The sequence below is a fragment of the Ceratotherium simum genome, chromosome 4 (genome assembly GCF_057802395.1).
Source record: "Ceratotherium simum simum isolate JZ-2026a chromosome 4, ASM5780239v1, whole genome shotgun sequence".
In the NCBI taxonomy this organism is placed as follows: Eukaryota; Metazoa; Chordata; class Mammalia; order Perissodactyla; family Rhinocerotidae; genus Ceratotherium; species Ceratotherium simum.
In genome coordinates this window covers 6,650,966-6,664,480 of record NC_141903.1, presented here as the reverse complement: position 1 = coordinate 6,664,480, position 13,515 = coordinate 6,650,966, and the positions used below count along the sequence as shown (strand labels likewise).

General features: G+C 35.7%; 1 protein-coding gene across 4 annotated transcripts in view; it reads left to right on the top strand.

The window, feature by feature from the left end:
• The window catches only part of CPEB4 (cytoplasmic polyadenylation element binding protein 4), a 63,008-nt gene that overhangs the window by 2,590 nt on the left and 46,903 nt on the right, over nucleotides 1-13,515 (top strand). Inside the window, exon 1 of one of the 4 annotated variants that reach the window (XM_087429402.1) lies at nucleotides 8,915-9,063. The exons of 2 other annotated variants lie outside the window; for them this stretch is intronic. The gene's annotated coding sequence lies outside the window, so the exon portion shown is untranslated. Of the gene's footprint in view, nucleotides 1-8,914; nucleotides 9,064-9,373; nucleotides 9,393-13,515 lie in introns of those variants that run through there. One more of the 4 variants, XM_087429401.1, reaches the window with a different exon arrangement.

Sequence of the window (13,515 nt, the reverse complement as noted above, 5' to 3'; positions counted from 1 at the left end):
GGCAGGAGAGGAGTGTAATTTGGAGCAAAATATTCAGCTATTTCTTTGGTAAATTTCTAATTGTAATCTTCCCAAAGATAATCATATGAATTGGCATAATTATGAATACCAGGTAGCTAGTGATGTCATAATTATTAACTGTAGTACCTTTCTAGCCTGACAAGAGAATCAGGGTTGGTTTTTCCCTCCTTATTTAGGTGAGAATAAATAATATATGGATATAAATATATTTCATTGTGGAAACTGATGAGCATTTTCTCTCCATATGCAGTAACTGTATAACCAAAAAAATTGATTTCTTTCTCCACTGTAAGGTAGTGATTCACTGAAAACCAACTATTGAATTATAGTTTTCTCACTGGTTACATTTTAAACCTGGAACCTCTCCGAACCATGCAGCCTGAACAGTCTGAATTCATCAATTCAGCAATTCCTTTTTAGACCTCTGCAAATTCTGGTCTGCCTTATGTCAGTAAGGATTGACATGGTCAATCCTTAGAGAAATGGTCTACCTGTTTTCTTCATTCCCATTTATTTTTGAATACTATGAAAGTGTTGATCTCAGAGTGACTCTTTTATGATGCCTTTCACCCATTTGTTTATTTTCCAGTGTTAACACTAGGGGTACAGATAATGAAACCATTCCTAAAAATAGATTCAGGCAAAGATCACTTGTCTTTCTTGCCACCAGTGATCCATATTCTCCAAGAGTCACGTTATTTGATGTTGTTGAATTAATGAGCAGCCAGTCTAGATGATAGATACGAGATAAAGGGAATTTCATAGTTAATTGAACATCAGATGCCCCACTAAATTTGTATACTTTGGGATTATGATCATTTATATATGTTTGGGAAATTTATATGGGATAATAAGCTAATATTGAATCAATCACAAGGTAAGTTCTATTATTATCCCCATTTTACAGATGAGAAAATTGAGTATCAGAAAGATATAATAACTTGCCCAAGAGCACACAGCTGATAAGAGTACAAATCTAGGTTAAAAAAACAAGGATTAAAAATATATCTGTACATATGTGTACATACATGTGTACACATACACGTGTGCTACAGCTACAGGGTTGTTTTAGAGATCTTTCTGCAAGGGCTAAAACAGATCACCAATTAGTTGCAGTGTCCCCAGATATGATGTCAGCACAAGCAGAATTATCTGTTTTAATTAATAATTTGCTTAGTGGGAGGGGAAGTTTGCTAAGAGAACCCTGCGTCATTCCAGGGAATTAAACATCCCTTCTCTAAGGATTCAGGTTTAATGGTTAGGATCTTAAAATATTTGGTTAAATTTAGTTTTAGATTTTTTAAAATAATTTTTTGTCTAAGTAACAAAAAGCTGTTGGCTTTTGTTTTCAGAAAGGGTTTTTACTCAAACTGAGGAGAGTAATTATCGTGCTTTAGTGGTCCCGTAAAAGGCTGTTTAAGACATTGGCAATCCCGTGAAGTCTATTTTTAAAAAGTTGCTTCTGATATTCCTTTGAACATAAATTTAAGGGAAATTTAACGCAGGGGTAACTTTTATGACTTATTCATATGTTGCTAATTTAAAAAATCTAAGATGGCATTCCATACACTTTAATTGGATTATGATTGGCTCAGAATTGAATATACTTTTCTTTTTTATTTTGCTACTATACACTGACAGAATGAACTTATGTGACCTCATGGTTTATTTTCCATTCTCAGTTTACTGACTTTTGATAAAGTTTTGCTTTGGGAAAAGTAAAAATTTCAGAAAAGGAATAAATGATACGTATATGCACATTATTAATATTTTTATGGGGCTAATGGAATGTGTTTAACATGTGAAATCATTCCCATCAGATCGTTTTTTAGAGATTAAGTTGGTTTATGAAATAATAATACAACAGACTGAGATTGATACTAAAAGATATTGTTAGAAACCAACTCTTCCCTTAGAATTGTTGTCTGTTATGCTGAGGGTAGAAAAAGGATAAGTCAATATGCCTGGATCAAATATGGTAGGGTTAGCAAGTAAGTTGTTGATTTCTGTTCACTTCCCAACCGTTTTTTGTTTTTTAGGAGAATCTGTTTGGGGTGGGGGAGAGGGGAGGAGGACATGGGTGGGGAGGGAGCTGAGAGCAAGCATTGGGGTGATTTGCAAATCACAATAAAAATAAGTGATTTGAAAAAATCTTTATGACAAGAAATTCCTCATGGAGTTTTGAGAATATCATAAGAAGTTAGTAAACTGACTGCTGTGGTGCTTACTTAAATGAATGCAGTTCTGTGTGTGTGTGTGTGTGTGTGTGTGTGTGTGTGTGTGTGTCTCATGATTATTCTTTTGAATTTTTTGGCAAAAAAAAATACCGTTTTCAGTTGATATGAATTACTTGGTTAAATTGATATGAAAACACTTGATGGTACATTTATTTGACTGGGTGCCAGGAGCCCTAGGTTGTGATCTTGGCCCTGTCATTATCATAGCATTTGGGGGCCTCAGTTTCTTCATGAAATGTCGAGGGTGACCTAGGTGATTCCTAAGTTCCTTGTGATCCTAACGCAGGCTCCTATGAAATTTAAACTCCTACAGCCACAATCCACACTCTTTTTTCTAAACACTGCTATCTTATTTAAATTTATTACCTTAAGCACTATTAATTTTAGGAAAGAAATTTTATAGTTATTAGTAATTCAATTTCAGTTGCTATTAGAAAGAATTCGTTGAGTGTTATAGAGAGATCTTGAAATTTACCACAGAAATTACAGGCTAGAGCTTACATGGCTACGTTATAATATTGGTATTCAGTCAAAGGCTGGCATGGTATTGTTATATTAAAAGGAAATAATTTACCTGAAATGTAATTAATACTGCACAATGTTTATTTTAATTTGAAGTGAATCAGAATAGTTTTTACATTTGTTTAATGCAGGTTTGGGTACATACAGTGAGTTCAGATTCATAACATCTTTAATTAGTGTTTTTGGCCAATCTTACCCTTCCCTTTTATCTATGTTTATGGAGCAGGAGCAAAGATTCCAAATATGTGAATAATCCTCTAAATAATTGATAGGGCAAGGCATTATGTTTTGGGATTTTTTTGTATTAAAATTTGTTTCTAAGTTATTTTTGCTTAAAGTACTCATTATGTAAATTCGGATAACAGGCCTCAAATCCAGTGTTCAGACACAACTAAACTACTGTATATTTAATAATAACAACATGCCTACGATATTCTAAGTGTTTTACATGTATTAACTCATTTAATTCATTCAACAAACCTGTGAGATAGAAATTATTGTTATTATTACTATTCACATGCTGTGGCTCTTAATCACACTACAGTGCCTCTTCACAAAGACATAATACGGGTGAGAGGGAGCGGGGAATGCCTCCTAGAAGCATGTAAGATGAGAGGAGCATTTTTACGGTGAATAATTGATATATGATGATCAAAAGCTGATTATAGATGAAGTTTTGAAAGTAGAAAATAATAGAATATCTTTATTTGTCAACTTTAAAATATTAAACTTAGATAATATTCAAGTCAATATTTGTTTGTTTTTAGTACATACTGTATAGCAGGCACTGAGCTAGGTGCTTTCACATATGTTATCTCACTTCCTATATAGGGTTTCCCAACCCTGTGAGGTTTGGTTTTATCTTCCCAATTTCAAAATGAAGAAACGAGGTCCATATTCATGTAACTAAAGGCATGATTTGACCCTTATATTAAGGGAAGAAAATCCTACCTGTCCTGCTGAACTCATCCTGGAATTCTCATGTCCAAACCAAATAATATATTGGGACGCCTGCCAATAATTATATTTGAATAGCGCACTTCTTTGGAGGGGTGCCTAGATCTTCTGTCCTTACGGGAAAGTAAAGGAGAGTTGTGTAGTATATATTCTGATACCCTCTTATCTTCGGCTCAGTTATGCTCCCACCTCCATTAGCTAAGAACCAGGAAGGCAGTAGGCAAAAAAAAAAAAAGACAAAATCTGTTACAAAGATGATCCTAAAACTTGATTGATAGAGAGACATTTTAGGACCTAGAGCCCATTTGCTCCTACTTTAGACACAGTCATTACGGATTTGTTAAGTTGTCTTAACCAGGCAAATAATTCATATCACTTTAATAACTCTGCTTGTGTTGTCAGTTTATTGATTTTTAAAATTATGTATGGCATCTTATATCTGTAATCAGCAAGTTACTGCATTGCTTCAGTTCTGAAAGTCATGTGAGTTATTAGAATTGTCTAAAGTGCAACCTCATTACGTTTTTTGTTTCTTAATATAGTCTCAAGAGGGATCTTTGCATAGGAAACATTTTCTTTGACTTTGTGTTTATTTATATTAGAAGAGGGGAAACTAATTTTTTTTTTTAACTGTAAAATATTCGTTGGATGGTTCTGGCTCCAGCAGAATTGAGATATTGGAAAAACTTTGGGAAAAGTGTACCAGATACAAATTTCCCCCTTTTTGTAGAAAGCCTTTTAACTAGGTTTAATTGCTTTTCTGATGGAATCGAAACTTGGGTGGGGTAGAGTTTTTGTATGATTTTTTTGTTGTTGTCTTCAGAGATGCCATGGAGTATGATGAACACATTGTTCCACCATCTTTCAGGAAAAACCTGTTTATTGCAAGCCTAGTGAATGTGGTTGTTGCTAGTTGCAACTAGAAAGATGCTACTTACTTCATGAGTTTAAGCTTTTGAGAGGAGTCCTTGTTGGTGTTCATGAGAAAGAAATGGAAAAAGTAGTATTGAAATTAACATATGCCTAGTTTGAATTTTACAGTCTAAATTTATTTTCCTTATGACTTTTCTCTATCTTGCTATATAAGGAAAATAAGCTTGAAGATCCACTATCAGATTTTTTAGCACTATATTGTACATTGGTTTTTGGTCTCATCACAGATAATGTATATAATGTGTTTCTTTTTAAGGCAGAAAACCCATAATGGGAGCATTCATTTTAATTTTTCCTGACAAAACTCATTTTATTTTGTATTTAATTGTTCAAAAGAATTATTCTTGCAGAATTCAAATGTATTTTTACCATGATGAATTTATAGTAATATATAATTTTTTTTACTTCAGATTTAGTGTAAAGTCTTATCAGTTTTTATATTATTGAAACAGAAGGAGTTCTACTTTCAGGTTTTTAGAAGATTCTTGGTAGATAGAAAGATAAAGGTGTAGATCCTATTTTTAATCAGTTTCTGAAGGTGAAACTTGAACAATTACTGAGAAAGGCTATTTTGTGAGCCAAGAATGCAGTAGAGTGAAGCACAGGCTCTGGACCCAAACAGACCTGAGTTTGACTCTGAACTCTAATTAGCCTTGTGACCTTGAGCAAGTTTGGTAAATTCAGGAAGACAATACCTCATCAAGATAATAATACCTAACAGTGAAGCGTTATTGTATGGTGCCTTAAGTATGTGGCCATATTAGGTAGCTTAACTTTTTTTTTTTTAATTTAAAATATGGCTCTCTAATATTGAGTAAAATCATGAAATTAAAGTAATTAAAGTAATTACAAATATAGCTTGGGCATCTATGAAAAATTTTCAACAGTTCTTTGTACTGCTTATTTTATACACTTTACTTCTCAAAGTACCTTTTGAATAAGCTAGATACAACCCAGGACAAATAAAACATTTAGCAGAATTATCAATTTTCTTGAAGAGAAGTTTTATAATTATACCTAAACTTTCACTAGCATTGGCAGCCTGTTTCTTTTGGTATTTTGAAGGATTTTGTCTATAATTGTTATTTTAAGAAATTTATAACATTTGATTGCTTTTGTGTACATTAAAGGAGACTGTATTTTAATGGAGAATTGGTGATTTTTTTTTTGCTAAGAGATAGGAAAAGCTACCATAGATCTGAATTGGGTATATTTTAATTTTTATCCTGGAATTGTTTTTTTTTCTTTTGGTGAGGAAGATTAGCCTTGAGCTAACATCTGTTGCCAATCCCCCTCTCTTTTGCTGAGGAAGATTGGCCCTGGGCTAACATCCGGGCCCATCTTCCTCTACTTTATACATGGGACGCCTGCCACAGCATGGCTTGATAAGTGGTACATAGGTCCACGCCCGGGATCCGAACCCAAGAACCTGGGCCACCAAAGCGGAACGCACGAACTTAACCACTATGCCACCAGACCAGCTCCTGTTTTTTTTAAGTATTTTACTTAATTTGTTTAGCACATACTTATTGAGCACTTGCTATGTTATGGATGGACTAGGCACAGGACTATGTCTCATAAAAATTGTTTGGATTTTATTTATAATGTATAATAAGATAAGCTAATCTTTAATACTGAACTTGCATTTTTTTCTTATTATAAACAAATTAGCAACTAGCCAATAGTTTCATTTCATTTTAATCCATGAGCTGTTTAAACTTTAAAGCAAACTAACAGATTCAATCTTAGGTATAACAAAAACAATGTGTAAATGGCATTTCCAAATATTTTATTAATGGTCACTTTTATAAATATACACTTCTATAAGCTACCTTGTACGCTTGTACAAGGTAGTGTGTGCTTATTTAAATTTTGTGACAAAATAGTACCACAAAAGGCAAACTTTATCATAACCTCTGGGTAGCTGAATTCAGGTCCCATTACATGTCAAGGAAAAACTCCATCAGGTACTTCTAAGTCCTCTCTCATGTTTACAAACTGAATTATTAAAGTTTAAAGCCTTAAGATGTACAAGTACTTTTCTTATTGTAGGGTAATTATATTGGACAATTTCTATTTGCTGAATATTTACCAGATATATCCCAATCATCATTTTTTTCGTAGATCTAAAGTGAGTTATAGTTAATTCCATAGTATTGTACATTTTAAAGCCATACTTATATTTAAATATTATGTAACATACTTCTAATAATAGTTCTTCCAGGTTTTTTGAGGAATGCATCTAGTGCTAGTCAGGAAAACAGCTGTTGTCACCTTACTGTCTGTAAGAATCTTTTAAGAAAAAACCTCAATATAAGAACATTGCTACTCAGAAAAATCTCCTAATTATAGTATGGAAGTCAGATCTAGATTCCACATACGGCCCTGCTGCTTCTTAGCTATGTGACCTAGGGCAAGCTGTTCAACCTTCCTTAGACTTGCTTTTCTCATCTGTTTTGTCTCGTCTTTTTCAGGATAAAAATGAAATATGTCTGATATTTGGCCTCCAAAAGATTCTGTTGTTATAAGAAAGCAATTCATCAAATAGAAATATTAATTCGAAATCTTGTGAATAGCACAATTTCTTAAAGTGTGAAAACCATTGCATGACTGGTGTGTGGTGATTTGAGCTTAATTTTAAAGAAGAATTTTATAAAAAACTATAATTTTTTTAATAAAGTCACGGTACTTAAATAATAATGGGAATCAGACTGGATGATTCTCTCATTTTCTTGAACACTGCTGAAAAATTTAGTGACCAACAGTTTTTTTATTTTTTCTCTTTTGGTCAAGTTTTTTTCTCCCGTGTCTTAAATTTCTTATCGTGGAAAAATTTAAACATATTCAATAGCAGACAAAATAGTATAGCAAACCCCCATGTACATGTCACATGGCTTCAACAATGCTCAGCTCCTGGAGAGTACTTTTTCTTCTATCTTCCTAACCCTCTTTCTCCCCTTTCATGTTTTTTGAAGCGGTTCCCAGATATAGTATCATTTCATCTGTAAATGGTTTAGTATTGGTCTCTAAAAAATGAGTCCTTTTTTTTCCTTAAAAACAACAAAAAAAATATTTTCTAGTTGTTTTTTCAAGAAAGATAGTGAGAAACTGAAGCAAGGCCCACATTCCTGCTGCACCTGCTCAGCCTGTTTCACCACTCAACCTGGTGCTGGTCTCTAAGGAAACCACTCTTGGCCTCATCTCCTCCCTTCTGGGCGGGGCAAGGGTGCTGGTGGTCACGTGGCCATGAGAAAAAAGATCCAGCTAAAGCACCCAAACATCAGCTGGTGACCAGAAATTTGGGAGGCAATTGTCCAGTTTTCCTCTCTCCATTTCAGCCTTCTCCCAGGTTCAGGCCTCTGTGGACGTGTGGGAAGGATCTCTGAAAGGAGGGTGAACAGGGCAGGACTGAGAGCTTTCTGGTTGTATTTTTGTCTGTTTGTATGTCTGTTTTTGTTTTTTAAGAGGAATTTAGAGGTTTTAGGTCTTTTGTGGGCCTTTGGACTGCATCAAACTTTTTCATCTCTTGTTCTCTTTCAACCCACAAATGTTTGATGCTTTCAGTGGCCTGTGTGCTGGGAGTACGTGACCAAGGCAAACGGGCTCCTTCTCCTCAGGAAGGGTAGGGTCTGGTGACCTCTTGCTTTGTGCCTGAGTGTTGAGAAATTCCTTGTGCTCTGGAGACTCTGGAGAGCTAAGGATGTGGGATTGGGAGCTGTGAGAGCCCAGAGAGGCTGAAGCTGGGCACAGGCTGCTTTTTGACATTGCTCTTGAGGCTCCCCAAAGAGCAGAGATGTCATGAGTTACAGGACACAAGCCTCAGTTTAGGAATCAAGATTGTGCGTTTGAGTGGACCATTCTCTCTGCTGGCTCTGGACCCTCATCAGGCCCAGCAGACATGAGGCAGAGGAACCCAGACAGCCAGTTAGCAGCCAGGGATAGAGGAATGGCCAGAAGGGTATTCATGACTTCATTCCTTAGGGCTGAGTTTTAGTAGTATTTACCTGCTTTCTTTAATGATCTCTTGCCGTGAATAGCTTATTAGGTAGGAGAAATCTTATACTGATATTTTGGGGTTCACAGGTTTTGGCTCAGTTTGATTATCTCTATGAAAATGGGCTATAGGAAATAGCACAGAACAGCTGCCTTATTCAGATACAAACAATACCTAATTTAAAATGTTAGTGTTGGGCTCTTTTACTCTTGCACCGAAAAGAGAAGGGGTAGAGGGAATGTTTATTGAATGGGTCTGCTAACTGCTGGGCATTGTGCCTGGGTTGTCACATACCTTATCTCATTTCTCCTTACCACAGTTTTATGAGGGAGGTGTTAACCGCATTTTGCTGATGAAATCAAGGTTCAGAGAGGCTGCGGAGTCCAGATCATCTGTCTAGTAAGTGGTGATTTAAATGCAGGTCTTAGAATAGATTTTATTTGTTTCTCTCTGCTAGGCAAGGTGAGAATGAACAAATAGTGAACAAGGAGAAGGGGTCTATTGATCCAGGAACTGAGTAATCAAGTCTAGACTGCCAGTTTGTTTTTTTAATACAGATAAGTGGTGACAAGAAATGTTTACTACTTTAAGGATTTCTAATGTTCAAAATGAGTATAGTGTATTTAGTGAAGATGGAATAAAAGAAAATTTTCTCAAAGGCTTTTTGGAGAGATCTGATTCGTCAGTTCACACGAGAGCAAATGGAGCTATTGATTGATCCAATCAGGGTAATACACCAAAGACATTCTTTCATTTAGTTATAGTTGATTATTCTGTTAGGGAGCATTTGGTAGCCTAAGATCGGTAAGATTCAGCCTTCATTGTAAAGTGGTCATACTGAGAAAGTACTGACTGAAGACGGAACCTGCTGAGAAATATGAGATGCTACTAAATGTGGTTTCTCCTACTTCAGATAACTACCTCTTTGACTTTAACCTCTGACACTTGTTCTCTGCATTCAGGCCTGTATACAGTGAAGGATTTCATACCTTGCAGGTGTTAATAGATTGAAATTTCTAGGTCACGACAAGGCTCGTTTAAATGCACCGCTTTTCTGAGCTTCTGTTCTGAAGTCAGACTCTACCACTTACTGTGTGACTTTGAAGGCAATTAGTTAACTTCTCATAGCTTCGTTTGTCTAAAATGGGGTTGATAATTGTACCCACTTTACATGATAGTTGTGAGGAACTAATGTATGTAAATCATACATAATTCATATAAGATGGACAACACTGACCAGGAGGAACATGTTAGCCACTTTATTAATGGTGGTGACAATGATGATGGACTTCCTGTATGCCACTCATATGCTACAATCTGTGGCTATGGAGTTGAGTGGAGCTCGCAGTCCAGTGGGGGAGTAGCCATAACAGCGCTTGTTACTATCATGTGGGATGTCAGCATGCTAGGGGGAGAGGGAGGAAAAGGGACTTGGGCCTGCATAGGGATGTGAGGGTTATCTGGAAGTGGAATCTTGAAAGTTGACAAGATAGTCAACTTTTGATGTCTGTGGGCTTAAATATTTAATCCAAGAAGAATATTTACATTTTGACAAATCTTGGATTAAAACTCTCATAGTTACTTTTGATTAATTATGGGCTCTACTGGCATCTCAAACTTCCTATTTATTTTGGCACCTGACCCATTGGCATAGAGTTTCTTTTCAAAATATTTTCCTTTCCCTTCTTTACCGGGGAGAGTTTAAGCCTGAAAAAGAAATTTCATAGGCTGATACAGATATGTAGCAGTGTGAGAAGTGACCATCACAGTAATGTCTATCTTTATAGAAAGAATGAGTAAAGGGAGTACCTCAATTTTGGCTTTGGTTCTTAATAGTGTGATTACGTTCAATTAATTACATTTTGTGTTTTAGACCTAGTCTAGTAATATCAAAACATTCTAACTCAAGTATAAAAGACAAGAACCAATAATAGAATGGTTGTGGTGCTTGATTTGTCAAAATTGAACTTGATTGTAATCTTTTTCCAGGTTATGCATTTTAGAGCTTGGGAGAGAGGGCTTTGTTTTGGGTTTGAAAGCAAAGGCCTTCTCTTCATAAGGAGACCTTAAAATGGTCCGTTTAGAATATTTAATTAAGCTGTACTGCATCATGGCTGGGCAACCAGGATGTAACTACAAATCACACCCCCAAGTATCTAATGAAGTTAACCTGTTGAATGGAATTGCGTAACTTAATGGTCCACAAAGTGTGGTCCTTGGCTTCACTTGGAAACTTGTTAGAAATGTGAATTCTTGGACCCTACTCAGACCAACTGAATGAGAAACTTGGGGGGTGGACCCACTAATCTGTGTTAAGACCTCCAGATGATTCTGATGTACTCTCAAGTATGAGAAACACCAGCTTAGATTATCCATCCGGATGTTAAAGAAAAAAAAAAAAACCATGAATGATGATTTTGGTTTATGACATAATTGCATTCTAATTGTTCTTTCTGTTAGTAATAGACCAACAGGTTCATGTGCTTCTTGTGGCTACTTCTGGAATGTTATGAAAAGCTATGTCATCAGTATATGTTGATATAGGTCTTCTATTTTGCCCTGACAGTCAGGATTATTCATGTATATAATAAAAAGATGGGTCCTGCTCTTTGAAATAGTAATTTGTTTTTTCAGAAAGTTATTTTCATCAACTTTGATTTTCATAGTGGCTTGTATGGTTTTTCCTTTAGAAATTGTCCTGTGAAGTAGAGATGACAGAAACTGAAACCAACCAGTTACTGACATGCAACTCAATATATTAAATATAACAGTTAAGATTACAAAATAAAATGAGGTCTAAGCATTGTAATCAAGTTTGCTTTGCTGAGCCTTGAAAATAATTGGTGCTCTTTTATTTTCATTCATGATTATTAAGCTCACATGTTCTAGAGTCAGAGGCCTGGGTTCAAATTCTGCCTCCTCCACTTACTTGACATTGGTAAAGTTATTTAATCACTCTAAGCTTCTGTTTCTTCATCTGTGAAATGGGATAATAACTGAACATACCTAATTGTATAGGATTTTTGTGAGGAATAGATAAGATTATGCATGTCAAGCATTAGAGCTGGATAAATGTTAGCTGCTGCTATTATTATGACTATTACTACCACTTCTACTCCTGTCGAGTTGGGGCTTCCTAGTGTCTAATGCTTGTTCCACTGATTGATGCTGATGTTCCTATTTTGGTCATCAGCTCATGTTCAGTCAAGAAGAGCTGTCACTTAACAAGGTTTCTATTTTAGAGTTAATTTACTTTCTGGGAAATGGATCCTAGCAAATAGATCAGTGGTTATGATATTTGGCCCAATTAGCGATCCAAAAAAGGCAAAATGGAAGAATGAAATATGGAAATCAAAGCACTCTTGATCTGACACTTTGGTTGCTGGGTAGGAAAATCAGCATTGTCTGTGTTGTTCTTATTCTTGGGTTTATGTGTGTCTCTACCCCTCCACCTAATTCCTAATGGCACAGACACTTACTCTTTTTTTTTTAATTATACATTTAAAATGGACAGAAAAGATCAGTGAGGGAGTAAATCAAGTATGATAAACTTTGGACCCTCCCTGAGAACAGAATGTACTTGACAAAATATGTGACTTTTGAAGTCTTTGAATTACCAAAGCATCATAGGAAATAAAATGTTATACAAATGTAAAATAGTTTATAATAATTATAATTGCTAATAAGTTTAGATTGTGGGGAGGAGTAGATATTAGGCCAGGGTTGGCAAGAATGTGGTACCTTTGCCATTGAGTCTTAATGCCTTGCACTTAGTAATCATCAGCAATCGTTGAGACCTTGTTTCCTTCTGAATCCGTACAATCTGTTTCCTTCTGAAAATCCTTCTCAGCACATTGCATCTGAGAGGCAAGACCAGTTGATCAGAGTTTGTGTATTGGTATTTGTCATCCTTGTATTAAATCATGACAAATGAAAGGAAAGTTAGTATAAGTGTAAAAAGGATAGAGAGTTGTTTTTCTTTTTATCTCATAGCACATTGCTGAAATTTTTAAATTTCAGTTAGCATTTTACTTTTAATGTACTCCACCAATGTGAAGTCAGTGGTTGTTATTTTAGCAAAAATCTTTATGTTCCAGGTCATATGCTGGGGAGGAGGGTATGAAGTGGCTTTGCTAAATTCCAGTACCACATTTAGAGACTTATAGGTAAAAAGGAGCTTCTTTACTTGCTAGAAACATCTGTCATAAAACAAACCAAAAAACACTATGTAATATTCTTTATCAATTGCTTCTCTTTGGTACTCTCATCTTTTGGTGATTGGCAAAATGCAAGTTCTGGAAGTTCACAAGGTTGCTACTGCTTTAGTTACATAAAAAAAAAAAATAAGATGAGGACCCCCCACCCATTACAGTTATTTTGGCAAAAGAAAACCTGCAACGCTATAGCTAGAAAGGGGAAATATAAAAATAAACCCTAAGATAAGGAAGTAGGAGAGAAGAAATATTTTAACCATTTAAAAATTACTTGAAGGAATTCATTCATTCGTTGATTTAGCAAACATATGCTTACTTTCTACCTGTGAGATCCTGTGTGAGGCACAGTGATATAGAAGTGTAGGACAAGACTTCTCAACTTGTTTCACATCATGGCACACATAGAAAACGAGAATATTGAAACAGAAATCATCTGCTAGGGAGTTCCTGCCACATCGGGCTGTCTGGGCACTACTGTGGGCTGAGGAGATGAATATCTCGGCACAGTCACCCTTTGGAGTTATGTGCAGTGGGAACATTTGATGTGAGACGTACTTCCTGCCCTCGGGAAGCTGGCAGTCAGAGAACATAGGCAGGTGAACTGAGACACTGGGAAGTACTGCCTCCAAGACTGATT